This window comes from Mytilus californianus, unplaced genomic scaffold (assembly GCF_021869535.1).
Source record: "Mytilus californianus isolate M0D057914Y unplaced genomic scaffold, xbMytCali1.0.p SCAF_51, whole genome shotgun sequence".
NCBI lineage: Eukaryota > Metazoa > Mollusca > Bivalvia > Mytilida > Mytilidae > Mytilus > Mytilus californianus.
The window spans coordinates 112,514-128,223 of record NW_026262703.1 but is presented as its reverse complement, the minus strand read 5'-3'; the positions used below and the strand labels follow the sequence as shown (position 1 = coordinate 128,223).

The window sequence follows — 15,710 nt, the reverse complement described above, 5'->3', positions numbered from 1 at the left end:
TGCATGGTGCAACGAAAGATAATACGTTATCTTGGACAACTAAAAACAACTTAATGACTGCAGGTGGTTCTGAATTTGTTCAATAGTTTCACAGCGCACCCGACTTTCGACATGGAAGAATTTATATGCATGGCTAACAACAGTGAGGACAGTGGTTTACTGACAGCTAGTGTACAGCTGAATGTGAAATTTATGTAAACCATCCCGATGTACGTGATAAATAGTAGAACATGAAGTATTTATATTGATATTAACCCATGATGGCATTGAATATGAAAAGTTACATTACTGTTCTCCAAGTACATATAAATGGTCAAGAACCGGTACATTAACCTCATTTATACTAAGAACCAAATAGTTGAGCAACATGACATGTGAATCACAAAAATGAATTTAATCCGGAATTATCAAGTTATGAACAAAACGAATTTAAATGTCAATAATACTGCGAACTCTGTCTCAGTTCAACTCTGTTTTTTTTTGGTGGGGATCGTGATGCTCAGTTTCAATTTTAATTTTCTGTGTTTTATTCTGTGGACAGTTGTCTGGTCTTTTTGTCTTTTCCTTTAGTTATCGTTTAATATATTAACAGTCTGTCTTCGATTTAAGTTTATTTCATTGCCCCTTATTTAGGCCTATCTTAAAACCTTTTTGTATGGCATATAGTACGCGTACATGTGAAATATACATCTTAACTGTTTCACTCACTAGGATAGCGTATGTTGTATGCTGCATGTTTTGTTTTTACTATTTGTAATTTGTAAACGTCTAATTGTCTTTGAAACGAAAAAAAAAATGTCTTGTCTTCTCCAATTCAATGTTGTCTTGACTTCTCAAATAACTAATATTATCAGATGATAAAGGTCGTCACACATTTTGTCTTTATATTATAATATATATATATTTGGACGTTTATGAGATGCTTGCTGGATTATGTCGAAGGTTACAACTTAATAGTACTTAACCACAAAACATAATTTAACGCAAAATTATCTTTAATTACAAACCTGTTCGTGCATTTATGTGGCTTATTTGAAGATTTAGTTGACCTTTGTTGTTGTTTAGAGATTTCACTCATTTATTAAAAAATAACAAGATTGGAGTTGGCAGGAAATGGCCAAAGCATTTTATTAACAGATATGATATATGTACTATTATATGAAATGCAATTTGAGGTATGAACTAAAATTCACTGATAGAAATGCATATGTGTCTTTGAAAATGTTATATGATGATCGCCGAATATGTTCGAGGTGACAGACTATATATACACGGTGTATTATGCAGAGGGAAAGTTCAAGATAAGCTATTAACCCTGGAAATCAGAGGCTAATGCTATCATACGATTTAAATAAGTCTGTAAACTGCAAATATGTTGTAAGCGCAGCGAAATCTGCCATAAATCAAGCGACTAACCCTGGATATCAGAAGTTAGCGCTATCAACGATAAATACAAAACTGCAACTAATTATACATGATTGAATGTTATAAAATCCCTGATAAATCACTTCCAAGTTATCCCTTCAAAATCTGTATATGTCCACTCTTTGTCCAGGATTCACTATTTTTTTCTTGAACGACAGTCTCGACATTAGCACTTTTGTACAGCTTTCAACATGGAGTGATAATTTAATCTATGAGGACAATACAAATCTGAAATAAACAAACAAAACCAAACAGCAGTATCTTCCGTAGGAATTGCATTCTAACAAATTAAGGGAGGGTGGGCGGGTTTGATGAAGATATTTTCTGTGGCTAAAAAAGCGTCTGCTTTTCCCAAATGTCGACGTCAAAAGGAGGATTATTGGTAAATCAATCACTTGCGAAGATCGATGATCCAACTAAAAACCAAATATTAATAACTGACGAAGTAGTATAACGGACACGGTGGCATGAGCACAACCGATAACTGATTTAAAATTTAGACTTTTAAATCCTATTAACTTGTGCGTAGATCTTATTTCCACCCTCGAAGAGTTATTCAAACGGTTCTTTAATGTATAGATAGCGAAACTCTCACTACACCAGGCTTTGGATATACGACATTTCTATTTCGACCGGACAAAGCTGCGTATTTATACATCCGAACAGCCAAACGGACGCACCCATTTAGCAAGGTTATACTATCGGACGGGAGAAGTCCAGAGATGTCAATATTTTTATACCCAAGTCAATCCTTTGGTTTTTAATGAAAGGAGATAAAGGTATACATTGACGCGACAGCAACCCAACGATACATACAAATCAAAACATCAAGAGTCAACATGCAGTCTTTTGTAATAGTAAGATGCCTATACAGAATGATAAGCTCAAACCCGCCCCGTGACTAAAAAATACGGAGTTGATTTAATAATATGTACCGTCAAAGATATCCGAACAGGCACATTTGATTTAATATTATTTACCGTCAAAGATATCCCAACAGGCACAAGTGTTTGGTTGAAAAATATCACCTGCCCATTTTTAATCTCGATCGGTGAAAATTAAAGAAGGTGTAAAATATATCAGTAGAAGAAAAACACTTCACTGTACAGTAACGGTAAAATAAGTACATGTTATCTGGATGTGGATATGTAGATATAGAAAAATATCAGCCCGCGAGCCAGAATATGAAGCTAAATGTCGAGTGAGCGTAGCGAACGAGCCATTTAGCTTCATATTCTGTCGAGGGGGCTGATATTTTTCAATATCTATACAATCCACATTCAGATAACATTTTTATCATCTTTCAAAGCAATGTTTTTTATCAAAATTTCCTTTTTCAATAATTTCGCGGGAATTGTTATTACCAGAGTGTCTCTGTTATTACTAGGCAACACACGTCATCAAAATATTAAACCGCGGATACACCTTGTGGCCAAAATACGCGGGGTAAAATATTCCCATTAACTAGAGGAAGAAAAATGTTTCGTGTACATGATAATGCATATATGAGAGTATAATATTTGAAGATGATACAAAAAAAAAAGAAATATTAAAGATTATATTGAAAGATCGTAGTATTTCATATCACCAGAAGAAGAAAATTTCTACTCGCTGACTGCTGAACAGCATACACTTCATAAAAAAATTCTAGAAACGCATCAAAATGCTGTTTGTTTTCAAGACTAAAAGTACACATATATATTGAGGTAGTCGTAATTCGTAAAGGAGAAGTTAATTTGAGAAAGACAGATTTATGTTCACTATAAATGTTTTTAATAATTTAAACTGCCACCCCCGCATTGTTGACATTTGTATCGACAGATTGATCTCAATACAGGTCAGATCAATAGTTCAAATTAGGTCAAATAGTTCAGTTCTGAAAAAAAATAGTCCCGGCAAAACTTATCAAGACTGCCGTCGACACCATTTTATCAACATCTCATTTCAGAATGTAAAGTAATTTTAGGAAATAAGAAATGGTTCATTGTAAAATATGTACTGCAAGTGTAATCTATTTTATTAAAAGAATTTATTTGGTGACTTATCTTCATTACAATACAAGGCAATATGTTGGGAGAATTTGTTGATAAGTCCTGCTCACTTGATACTGTCTCCTCACTTGCACGCGCTAACTGGATACGAGTTTTACAGATATGTTGAGGAAGCTGATATAGCGGTAGGGAAGGATGATAAATGATGATAATGGATGACGTCAAGCGGCAAATAAAATGCATATTTAGGACGAAAACATGTAAATATAATATGAATATTAACAGTGCTTTGTACTAGATCGACTCGCTGAGCCGGATTTTTAACTTGCAAGTTCACAAGCTAACAGTTCTCGGGATTAAAAGCCACCCTACACGGACACATTTCTGACTCCGAGCCGACCAGTCAGTGCTCTTACTCTTAAATGCCGCGTGTTTAGCGTTGAAACTGCAAAAACCAATTGTAACGTCTTTGTTTAACCCGGTCGGGATTCGAACCAATGACCTCCCGCTCTCGAGGCAAACACACTCCCACGAGACCAAAAAGGAGAGCGGTAGTAAAGAATACCTTATCAAAAACTCAAGTACAATAAACAATACAGTTTCACAGAATTTTCAGTTACTAAAGCGAGCTAAAAGTATCTACCCTAAATTAGATGCGTTAAATGATATTGGAAACTACACGTAAATGTCGATGACCGACTTCAGAGTAGATTTCATGGATCAAAAGCTCTCTGCAAATTAAAAACTCTTGCACCAATTATTTGAAGGGTCCGGATGTTGTCAGCTGTCCTTATTCAATATACCCTCATTTTCCAGTGGTATTCCAAGTTTCACGTCCAACCCCACTGTCGATCTCCTATTGTAAGACCTACCTATTGTATTTAAAATTTATGTGTTCTCGTCATGAACATGCATGAAACATTTGCCACTGGACGTAAAGCAAACAACAATCAATCAACTTCATAAATTATTCCATGTACATAGTACACGAAGACAAGATCTTGTAAAATGGTATAATGTTAAATTTCCGTTTAAATCACTAAATAAGAGTGCAAAATTTTTTATGTTTGTTTTTGTTATTTGTTATTAATTTTTTTGGCAATTTACTACATAACTGAACACTTATATTTTTTTTTAAATATTTCTTTAATATGGTTAGTATCCATTGTTTTATTACGATTTATAATATATGATTATGTCAGGCGATTATAAAACTATGAATGGAAAAAGTTTTTTTTCAAGGTCCTTATGGTTCATTTAGACTTGAAAAGGGAATGACGGACGACTAATATAAAAGTGTTTGTTTTCATATAATGCATTTTATTTCAATTTAAGAATGATGATCGACCTTGCAAAAATATCTCATCTATACACATTTTGATCGAGCCACCTAAACCTACATAACTTGATGTTAAAGATAATACATTTAGGCTATTTAATACGATTTTATTCATCGAAGTTTACAGACATAGTTTTTTTATTTCCAAAAAAAAGACAAACAAAATTAATTGGACTGAACAGACAACACTAATTATTTTGCATTTGCATGTAACGTAGTGTAGGAAAATAACAGAATCAAAACCAAAATGAACATTTTACCTGAATATTGTGAAGGACCTTATGCATCTACACTCTAAAAATTGTGTTTAGAGCCTAAACACTTTCCTAAACACATTTATGAAACCGATTTTTGACATGTTTTAAATCTAAACATGTTTAATATTTAATGTGCTAACAGCCTAAATGTGTCAAGCTATACAGTGCTTAGACTGTAAACATGTTTAGCTGTGAAGCGTTTAGACTAGAAACATGTTTAGCTAAAAAGTGCTTAGACTGTAAACATGTTTAGCTGTAAACCGTTTAGACTAGAAACATGTTTAGCTAAAAAGTGCTTAGACTGTAAACATGTTTAGCTGTGAAGTGTTTTATCTGGAAACATGTTTAGCTGTGAAGTGTTTTGTCTGGAAACACGTTTAGCTGTGCAGTGTTTTGAATGTAAACATGTTTAGACCATAAAGGGTCGTGAAGAAACATGTTTCTCATTTTAGTGTGAGAAGCCGTTACTTCATTAGGCCCCAATTAAACTAATATTCCGGAAGACTAGACTTTTAAACGTATGATAGCTCTCAATAAAACAGGTTTTCATACCATCACAAAAAGGAGCCAATGCATCAAACTAAGAAACTGGAATTTCCATATCAAATTGAATGTGACCAATACCTTTTCAATCTCAATGAGTTTTTACTTTAATTCAATTCACGCCATTCGACTATTGCATTTTGTCTTCATTTCAAATATTTGTAAAATAGTCTAGAACTTTTTGAAATGAAATAATCATTATACTAAATCTAGCTTTAAAACACAATTACAACATATAAAACAAATGAATTTATGTTATCATTTATTTCCAGTTAATCATTGACCACAATCAAACATAAACTCATAAATTCATAACAAAGTACATGTTCATAATATTGACCAGTCCTACTTCTATTTGTACCCCATCCCTACAACAAAACAATTTGAAAATGTCCTGTTTTCAATTTACAAGTCAATCAGAGCTTCTCCTTTCTTAGTACCCAACTGCTGGTCACTGGCCTGAAATATAGAAAAAAATGATAAGCAACTAAGCAGAATTAATAAAAAAAATATAAGTATACGAACTACAACACCAAAAAGTAAAAGCATGATTAAAGATCCAGATAACAACGTTAAGACCAATGTGGTATACAAGCATACATTTACTGATGAATCAATTGATATTTTTTAATATAAAACTTGTTTTCATGCTTAATATTATTTATTTGATCAAATATATATTGGTATTTTTAAAATCAAATACACTTCTGATTCTTACCTAGCAACATATTTGCTACTGTTCTTTATCTCCTCTTTTAGCATGTCAAGACAGATGATGATTTCCTCTGCACTTCTCTCATCTAGAATAAAACAATACATATCAATAAAATTATAAGAATAGCACAACCGCTTCTAACTATTGAAATAAACAAGCATCTTAATATTTATTTTGAGGAAATGTTGATTGTGCATCTCGGAAGTGCTTACGAAAACAATGAACTCGATATGACGCTGGATTTGCGAATGATGCACCTCATTCTTATAAGACTCGGCAGATTCCGCTACCCTTCATGTTCCATTGTAATCTGCAGAGGAGTACCGAACGAAAATTATCCTCACAAACTCCTTTCCAAGAACATATATGAATTAAAAAATAAGTGCAAACTTGCATGATTGTAACTTGCTTAACATTAAACAACTCTTAACATCTTTACACAAGATAGTTTGGACACTTAATGCTCTTACAAGCACTTGCTTCGTGAGATGATACCCCCTTTTTTCTCCTGCATTGACTATACGGTAGTGTACTTGTAAATAATGCTTATAACTGTCAATAATCATTTAAAATTGTCAGTACAAAATAAAAGACAGTATAATCATAACTCCTTACCTTTCTGAAACAGTCAAGTTACGGTCAGTTATGGTCAGAAGTAAACAGCGTGGCCTTTGACTTCGGGTTCTTTGTTTCTTCTTCCCGCTCAAAAATTAGCACGTGATATGAATGCCGTCTTTGGCCTAAATGTGTTGTAATTCTAAACGTGTTTAGGAAAGTGTCTAAATATTGAAAGTGTCTAGATTTTAAACACGTTTAGCTTCATATACTTGACGAAGTAGCTAAACATGTTTAGCACAGCAACATGTTTAATGCAAAGTGCTGAGAGCCAAAACATGTTTATTGCGAAGTGCTGAGAGCCAAAACATGTTTATTTTGTTATGTTTAGAATTTAAACACTTTCCTAAGCACATAAGTCTTGCAACACGTTTAAATTCTAAGCACAATTTTTACAGTGTAGGTCTGTTCGATTAGAAGTTGTGAAACAAGCTGTTTAAATAGCTAATTGTTGGAAGAGTTTACTTACTGTATTCATATGGTCTGGTCTTTACGAATCTAGTTCATGATTACTGACAGATTAAAAACATCAAATATATATAGCAAGAAGTTTTTGTGCAGAACATTCATTGGTCAGTTGTAAATGAAGTCTGTATAGGGTTTTGATTTACTCATTTATAAAATAAAAAATCGTTATTTTGAAAACTTGAAATTCAAAAATATAAATTTACCTGTTGATTTTATAAAACTACCCTATGGTGTTATTTTAATGCTAAAAAATTATAATAAATAAAAAATTAAATGATGTAATGCCATTGAATCGGTCCGTTTCCAATGCAATTAGGTAACTGTTATTTGTATATATTAGTCTGAGTACTGTTTAACTAGAATATATTTAGACTCGTCCAATTCAGGGGAATAAGGCATCTGCACGTGGTTTTTTGTGGTTTTTTGTGTACTTTTCTTATCTTTTTGACGGTTTGTAAGTCAGTAAAAGTCCAATGATTTAGTTAATATTGACATTAAAAGACCTCCTCACAAAAAGGGCTGTTCAAATCTCAACATTCCTTTTTGTTCGACGGTCATTAACTTATCACTGAACTTTTACTTTTACTTAAATATATAAACATACATATATAGATTCTACCACTGCATCGAGTGTGATACGATATTTATCCACTCGAGACAGTTAACTTTTCAAATTTAAAACGCGAGGCTCGCCGAGCGTTTTAAATATTTGAAATTTAACTGTCGAGAGTGGATAAATATCGTATTACACGAGATTTGGTGGTGGAATCTGTTTCTCTAATAATTTTCAAACAATTCGCATGTAAATTTATTCCTTCTTTTCGAATGATCTGCAAAAAGATATGTTCTTTCTATGTGACGTCATCAGGCATGGTCGCCTTTTTTCATGCCGTCACAATGGGAAATTCAGAGGAAAGCAAGAAAATTCGACGTCATAATCGGATTTTAACCAATGAAGAACTGAGATCGAACGAACCACACGTTGATTAAATTTTTTTTATACAATGGGTGCATAAAGGGATAAATTGACGAAGAATTAGAGAAATAAATTTAAATGTCACTTCCATGAGTTCAGCTCTGTTTTTTCTCGGTGTTGATCATGTTGTTCAGTTTCAATGTTCGGTGCGTTGTCAGTAAATGGTGAGTTGTTTTATTCAATTGATAATCACATTTTCAGTAAACATGCCAAGAAATTGCCTCCGTTGAAATTTTGCAAACATCCCATAGAGCAAATTACACGGATGATTGATATTGACCATTTGGTATATGGCTGTGTTCTAAGCGACACGTATATGCAGGTCATAATTTAATTTGTTGAATGAAATCAAATCTTTAACCACTAATGGGTGCCGTAGGAGGTCCACCGGAATTTTTAGCAAGGGTTTCTTGGCATGACCTCGTGTTTCCATAATCTCTTTTCCACATTCGGAGATAGTAAACGGGCATAGAATGGAATTAACTTGACATGATGTATCAAATAAAGGCGGGATCATCGAAAGATTTTCCTGGACTCATAATGAAAATCTACTACCAAACAACACTAACAGTTTACTGTTTGAAAAAGCTGACCCTGAAATTGCTGGAGAGTACAGATGTTTTGCAACAAATCAAACCGGAGAAGATTCTGACTCTATAAATGTTATAGTCACGTGTAAGTTTTGCATATAGCTTTCAAAAGCTTTTTACACACGTTAACTGCATGTATTATATTCATGATGGTAAGATGCATCATTTATGTTTCACGCATATATATGTATTTTATGACTACACAATTTTTTTTTATGAAATTACTCGTTTGGTCGGTTTCAACCAATAATTGTATTTTCTAAATACAGTTAATGGATGCAATTATTTGTCAATTAGTTTAATTATTAGGGGAGCGTCTAAACCCCACCTAGGCCGCCTTAGTGCACATAGCCCCTGAAACTGCACTAAGCCCATGATGGGAAAGAATTATGATTAAAATAAAGATACCGTCGGATGGAGTTTTTCATAAAGAGAATATATCCGAAATTTTTATTTAGTGCGTAAAGTAGTTTTGGCGTAATTTGATTTTTTCTGTCGTTAAAGTTTTGGTTCGACGGCACGTGCTAGAATCAACAGGTAATAAAATCACTGATAGTCCATCAGCTGGTAGGGTAAAATTTCAGTTCTGTGTTACACCCCAGGGTACCGCAATTTTTTTGTATAAATCTAAAGAGTAATGTCTGAAGAATATTTTAAGAGGTGTTATACTTTTGTAAAAGTGTCCAAAAGGGGTTAAAAGGGGATTTATTTAAGAGTATATCAAAAATTTTGTTTTATACATATATACAGAAATATGAAAAAATAACCAAGTATTCGGTACTATTTTTTTTTTTATTAAATTGAACAAATCATATCTTATTAAAACGGAGGCTAATTTTTATTTAGTTTTTAAATCGTAGAGGACCAAGAAAAAAAAAAGGAGGAGGGTAATTTCCAAAATTCATGATTTTGAATGAAAAAAAGCATACGTACTAGTTTTCTTGATAAAAAGGTATATTTTTTACATTGAAACATAGAGCATCAAGTAACTAAACAAACACACACATAAGCAACCAGATATGCACGATTCTGTCACGTATTTATACATCACATTCATGAAATAACTCATATATTACTAAAAAAAATAAAAGAACTGTCAGGGTTTCTAAATCTATGTTAAAGTTTTTTTAACAACAGAATCACCACATTTTAAGGTCACGAAGAAGGTCAATTAATAGAATCATCATCAGTTTCGTCACCTGCACCTACCGCATTATCATCATCATCTATTCATCTCCATCATCTTCGTCGTCATCGTTAGCAATATCAACGATTTGATAATCCTTATTGCTACACGCATTCGAACATTTACAGCCATCTGTACAGGATAAACCTTGTCGAACACATGAACATCTTTTGTTGGCACAACCAGCTTTACATGAACAGCTTATCAGAATTAATAAAGCATCTAACGCTGGCGGTTGGTCTAGCCAATTGATACTGATCAAATCGTTCTTAACAATCCAACCATGGTTGTTTGGCGACGGAACGGTGTTGTGTTCAAGAGCAGATTTCCAAATCTTTGCCTGAAATTTGGCTCGTTTCATGTGCTTTAACATTGCATCTTTTGTTGGGGGCAGTAGATGACAATGAATGTTTTTTGCATTGCAAAAAATTCTGAATCTTAATTCATCGATGTTATTAATTTATAGCCATATATAGCACACAAAAACCTCTCGAGTGTTTTTGACAACTCTTCGCCTACCTCTTCAAAGGTTTCACCAAGACGGGATAGACCTTCTGAAAACTCCACAGAACGTGTCAAAACGCTGAATGCTTTGCTTTTTCCTTTACCAGACAAAGCACTTACTGAATCACAACCAGTAAAGGCGTGAAATCCTGGCAGTGCTCTACAAACTTTCTCCCCAATTTTGCACACATTGATTGCACATTTGATAATCTGCATTTGGAAGACGTACCTGTCAGAATAATAATATTAGAACTGATGCAATTCTGAAAATAGCAGGCCAATACTTCCACATCAGTGTCAGAAGATTTTATAACAATGGAATCGTAACCTTTGTCAGCTGTGTGTTTTGCATGAAGAAACAATTTTGTGTCGGCTTCTTCCTGTTTGCTTAGAAACTCAGTGCATTCTATACTTGTCACTATTTCATTTTCAACATATATTTTGTGGCACATACTTCCATGTGATACAAATAAATCAATACCTTCAAGTGTAAATTTATAGGATTGTTTACTCCATTCCGACACAAAGAATTCAACAAGAGCAACTTTGTTTCTACCAACTGACAAAAATTTCTTCCATTGCCGAGGACACGATTGTGATGGTCTATAAATTATCGTAATGATTTGCCCTTCCAAGGACCTGCGATTCCGTTCTAAATTTTTTATGGATATTGTGGGATACTGATCAGTGACAAAATCAATGCGGGGAGCTCTTTTTGAAATGAAAAGGATGGTTTTTAAAACAACAATTGCCAAATCAGAAAAAGTACTTGGAATCCTAGTAATGGATTGAATGACTGCCATGCCATCAAATATCCACATGCTTTCCTCAGGAATGGCTTGCATTTGTTCAACGCCCTTTTCTAAAAGACCAGCCAGGACAGATTTATTTGTCTTTACAGGTGTACCATCAACGTTTGCAAGAGACCATGGAAGAGGACCTAATTCAATTCGTTTATTGTTTTGCATTTTGTGTTCTTGTGTTTTGTCGTTCACTGTCCCGGTTTGGGGCGTCTCGGTGGCCTAGTGATCTAAGTAGTCCAACTACTGTATCACTAGCCAGTCAACACTGAGGTTGTGAGTTCGAATCCCGCACGGGGCAGGTGCACTCGACTCCAATCTTAATTGACTAGGTTTGTCAGTTTTCTTACCGAAGGTCGGTGGTTCTCTCCGGGCACTCCGGCTTCCTCCTTCAATAAAAACTGACCGCCTCGAAATAGCACAATAGTGTTGAAAGTGGCGTTAAACACCAATCTATCAACTGTCCCAGTTTAGGGGAGGGGCGGCGCCGTCAAACATGTCAAACCTTCCACAGTCTTTATGTACCTGTCCCAAGTCACGAGCCTGTAGTTCCGTGGTTGTCGTTGGTTCACGTCTGTCATATTTTGTTCGTAAATTGTTTTGTTATAAATAAGGCCGGTAGTTATCTCAATTGAATTGTTTCATATTTTTCATTCTTTCGGGCACTTTTACAGACGTCTATACGGTATGAGTTTTTCTCATTGTTGAAGGCCCTACGTTTGCCTATAATTACTTACAACCACTTCATTTGAACTTTGGTGGATAGTTGTCTCATTGGCAATCATACCACATCTCCTTATTTTTTTAAGAAGATATAGCATACCAAGAAAATAAGATTACTTAAGAGAATAGAAGAAATATTTAATTCTTAAAATACATATAATAAAAATACTTATTAATATCAATTAAAGAAAATATTGAAAGAAAATAAATATAATATAAAACACTCTACCACACAAACTTTGATAAAATCCATAAGTAATGCTTATAAATCTTGGATGTGGCGCGGTTTATTCCGATCTTATGTTGAACACATTCTGTATACATAATTATATTATATGAATAAAAAGAAATGAACATTGTTTAATGAGGCGGCAAACAAAGGACACAAAACACCAAAAAGACGTTTATAGGTCAACATGACGATTTTCACTAAAGGCAAGTGTTTATACAGTATTTCAAACTCTAAATTTTGACACTATATTTATATTTGCAACTTAGAGAACTTGTTACTGCTCGTTGAAATGTTAGTTGTGAGTCCAAAGAGGCATAACTCAAGATATTATCTCGTTGTGTTGTCGGAAAGTAATAAATTAATACATTGTACAAAAGTTTAAAAGTCCGAGTTTGAGATATTTTGCCTAAAATTATACATTTTTCAAGTTATATGTTCCAACAAAGAAATTTATTGAAAATACTTGACGTTATCATATACTACTTCATTCAATTTCCTTTTAGTTTTTAAAGCAAAATCTGGAATACCTTATCTTTTACGAGATATATACTCCATAAGCAGGAGCTGCTGGAATGTCGCTACATAGAAATGTAACAATTGGAAGTCTGAAATACTCTCTTTTGTCGTAAACTTTCTCCACGACATTAATTGTTATTTTTGTAGTTTTATATTAAAATATGAGTCAGACTTAACTGTAAGTGCGGTATCCTTTATTGTAAGTTCGATGGGACAGATGCGTTGAAAATAGTCACTTCACTTTGGATTATGTAGTAAGTATTAATTTTCCCAAGTTATCTTCAAGTTCTAAACGCATGTATGAATGTTTTTAGCATTTGATTACCATATCTTGCGAAAATATTTCGAAATAGTTTCTGAATATTTCAATACTTTTATTAAATCTTTTTATAAAAGAGATACAAGGAAGTTTTTTTCTAGCAAATATGATAGGAAATATAAAAAGAAACAAAAGTGACATTCAAACTGACAATGTCATGGCAAAAACAAAAAAGACAAAATGTTACAAAAGTATAAAACACATAATAGAAAACTAAAGACAACACACAGTATTAAATTTAACTTTATGATAAGAGACTTGAACTATAAATCAAATTTAATTATTTTCAATTTAGAGATTGCCTGTGACGATGGACGAAAAAAAAACTATCTGTACCGTAAAAATATTGACCTTTTGTACTTAAGCCTGGAAATGCGTATTTCATTGATAAAAAAAATAATTATCAAAAATGTGTAGAATTCCTCGGTAACATGGTACTAAACAATAAAGATTAAGTGCAATGTGTCATGTGTTATCAAATGCAACATCCGCAAGGGCCATTTATAGATTATAAATTTTAACTTTTTCCGGGATAGTTCTATTGAGAAGGTCAAGGAGGTGTTAGGATTACATTAGAACATTTATGCTATGATTCTTATTTCAGTATTAGTTAAATGAAATTTTAACTAAATCAAAAGTAAATGTATAACAATACAATTCATCAATATAACTTACGATGTTAAATAATAGAACTGCTTGTTAATTATACTTGAAGGTATATTTTTTGGGGAAAAAAATAAAATTTCCAGGATACGAGTATTTCGTAAGAGTAAATTATCGGGCTTAATGTAATTCCCGTAAGTGTATAACATACGTTTAACAGTAAGTTTATTACTTTGGTAATATTTTCATTTGGTATCTCAGTTTACCTTTAATGAGGTTGATGGATTGATTGTTGCTTGCTTTAAAAATTTCCGTCTAATGACAAAAAAAAAAAAAAAAAGCACGCATTTTTAAATGACGAGAACGAATTAACAATTATTATAATTTATTTAATACAAAAGTTCGTTCTTTAAGCGAGTTCGATAGGGATATCTTCCATAGCAAAACGGGGGTTTGTTGGATATGAACAGAGAGTTTGCTTTGTAAGAGATCATCTACGGACCCGTAGGAATTTTTTAAATGTTCTTTAACGCGTAGAGGGCGAATTATCTCCTGATAAATATCCTTATATTTAACGTTCACATTCCAGCTCGACGTGGTCGTGTATTTATACATCCCATACAACCAAGTGAACTCCTCTTTTAGGAAAGGGTTTATTGCTGTACTGGGGATCTGCTTTGTATATCCTAGCCATCCGCTGGGGTTTCAAAAATGCACTGTGTGACAACAGAAAATAAAATGTACATTGTTCCCTTTTTTTGTGTCAAAATTTTGTTTATAATCTCTGCACCTCAATTTGAGGTATTATGAAAATAAATTACACCTACTGTTACAAATATAGCAGGGAAATAGTGTTAAAAATATGAAAATATGTTATTATCTTGCTAAATATAATGAAGAATTTACAAGTCACTTAAACGGAGAAAGTTTCGTTTCCTGTCTATTTACTGGAATATATGTGTTTGGTTTTATTAATTCTTAGTTACGCGTTGCTATAGCCGTGAACGGAAGACATAAAGGGTCACACGCAAAAAAAAAAAAATAATTCGTTATCTCCGTTTCCCAATCCGTTATATCGGTTAAATAATCTATGATTTCGAATTACTTATCCATTATTTTGGTTTCCTAATTCGATATACTAATCCGTTAACTCGGATATGTGATCCGTTAACTCGGATATCTAATCCGTTATCACGATAATTCAATTTGTTTCTCTATCGGTTATCTTGGTTTTATAATCCATGACAGTTTACCATCCATTATATCAATATACCAATCCGATATCTCAGTTTCTGATCTTTTCGTTATGAAGTCGTTACCAAAATGAGGTCAAGTTGGCTCACATTTTACGCATGAGTGACTTTGGTAGCTTTGCTTTAAAATCCAATTAAAGCAACAACAAATAACAGAGGAATGATATTTTGTCGAACTGAGTCACCATGACTTATAATTCATGCAAGACAGATTCAAGTTAAAATCGGTAAGGGTGAGACCAAATCAAATATGATATGATTACAACGGGCGAGAGGATTGGCGGGCCCCTTTTCTTTATTATTTTCTTTTCAGATTGGTGGATTCTTTGTATGTTTGATAGTATAATGAGTACTAGAATATGTTAATCAAAGATTCATGACGCACAAACACTACGTAGAAGTGGAAAACAAAACCAAAGTAACGGATTTATGTCTAAGCCACAGTGAGACCATTATCATGGAGCGGAAACACATTTCTCTCTTTACTGCAAGTTCATGACGACCCCTATCGGATAGCGGAAGTTTTATTTTGATGTCCTTAAAATGAAGAACACAGATGCAGATTGATATAAACAAATTGTAAATTATATCTGGAAATCTTTTTTAATAGATATTATCATATCATATTTCCCCGATGATCTAACTGTGAAATACA

At 33.3% G+C, this 15,710-nt stretch overlaps 1 long non-coding RNA gene across 1 annotated transcript; it reads right to left on the bottom strand.

The window, feature by feature from the left end:
* Positions 1–5,864: 5,864 nt before the first annotated feature.
* Positions 5,865–7,053, bottom strand: LOC127703808 (uncharacterized). The gene is made up of 3 exons (XR_007983054.1): positions 6,886–7,053; positions 6,274–6,355; positions 5,865–6,014 (listed from the first exon to the last, which is right to left on the bottom strand). It is a non-coding gene; the product is annotated as an uncharacterized LOC127703808 (long non-coding RNA).
* Between the last annotated feature and the right edge of the window lie 8,657 nt (positions 7,054–15,710).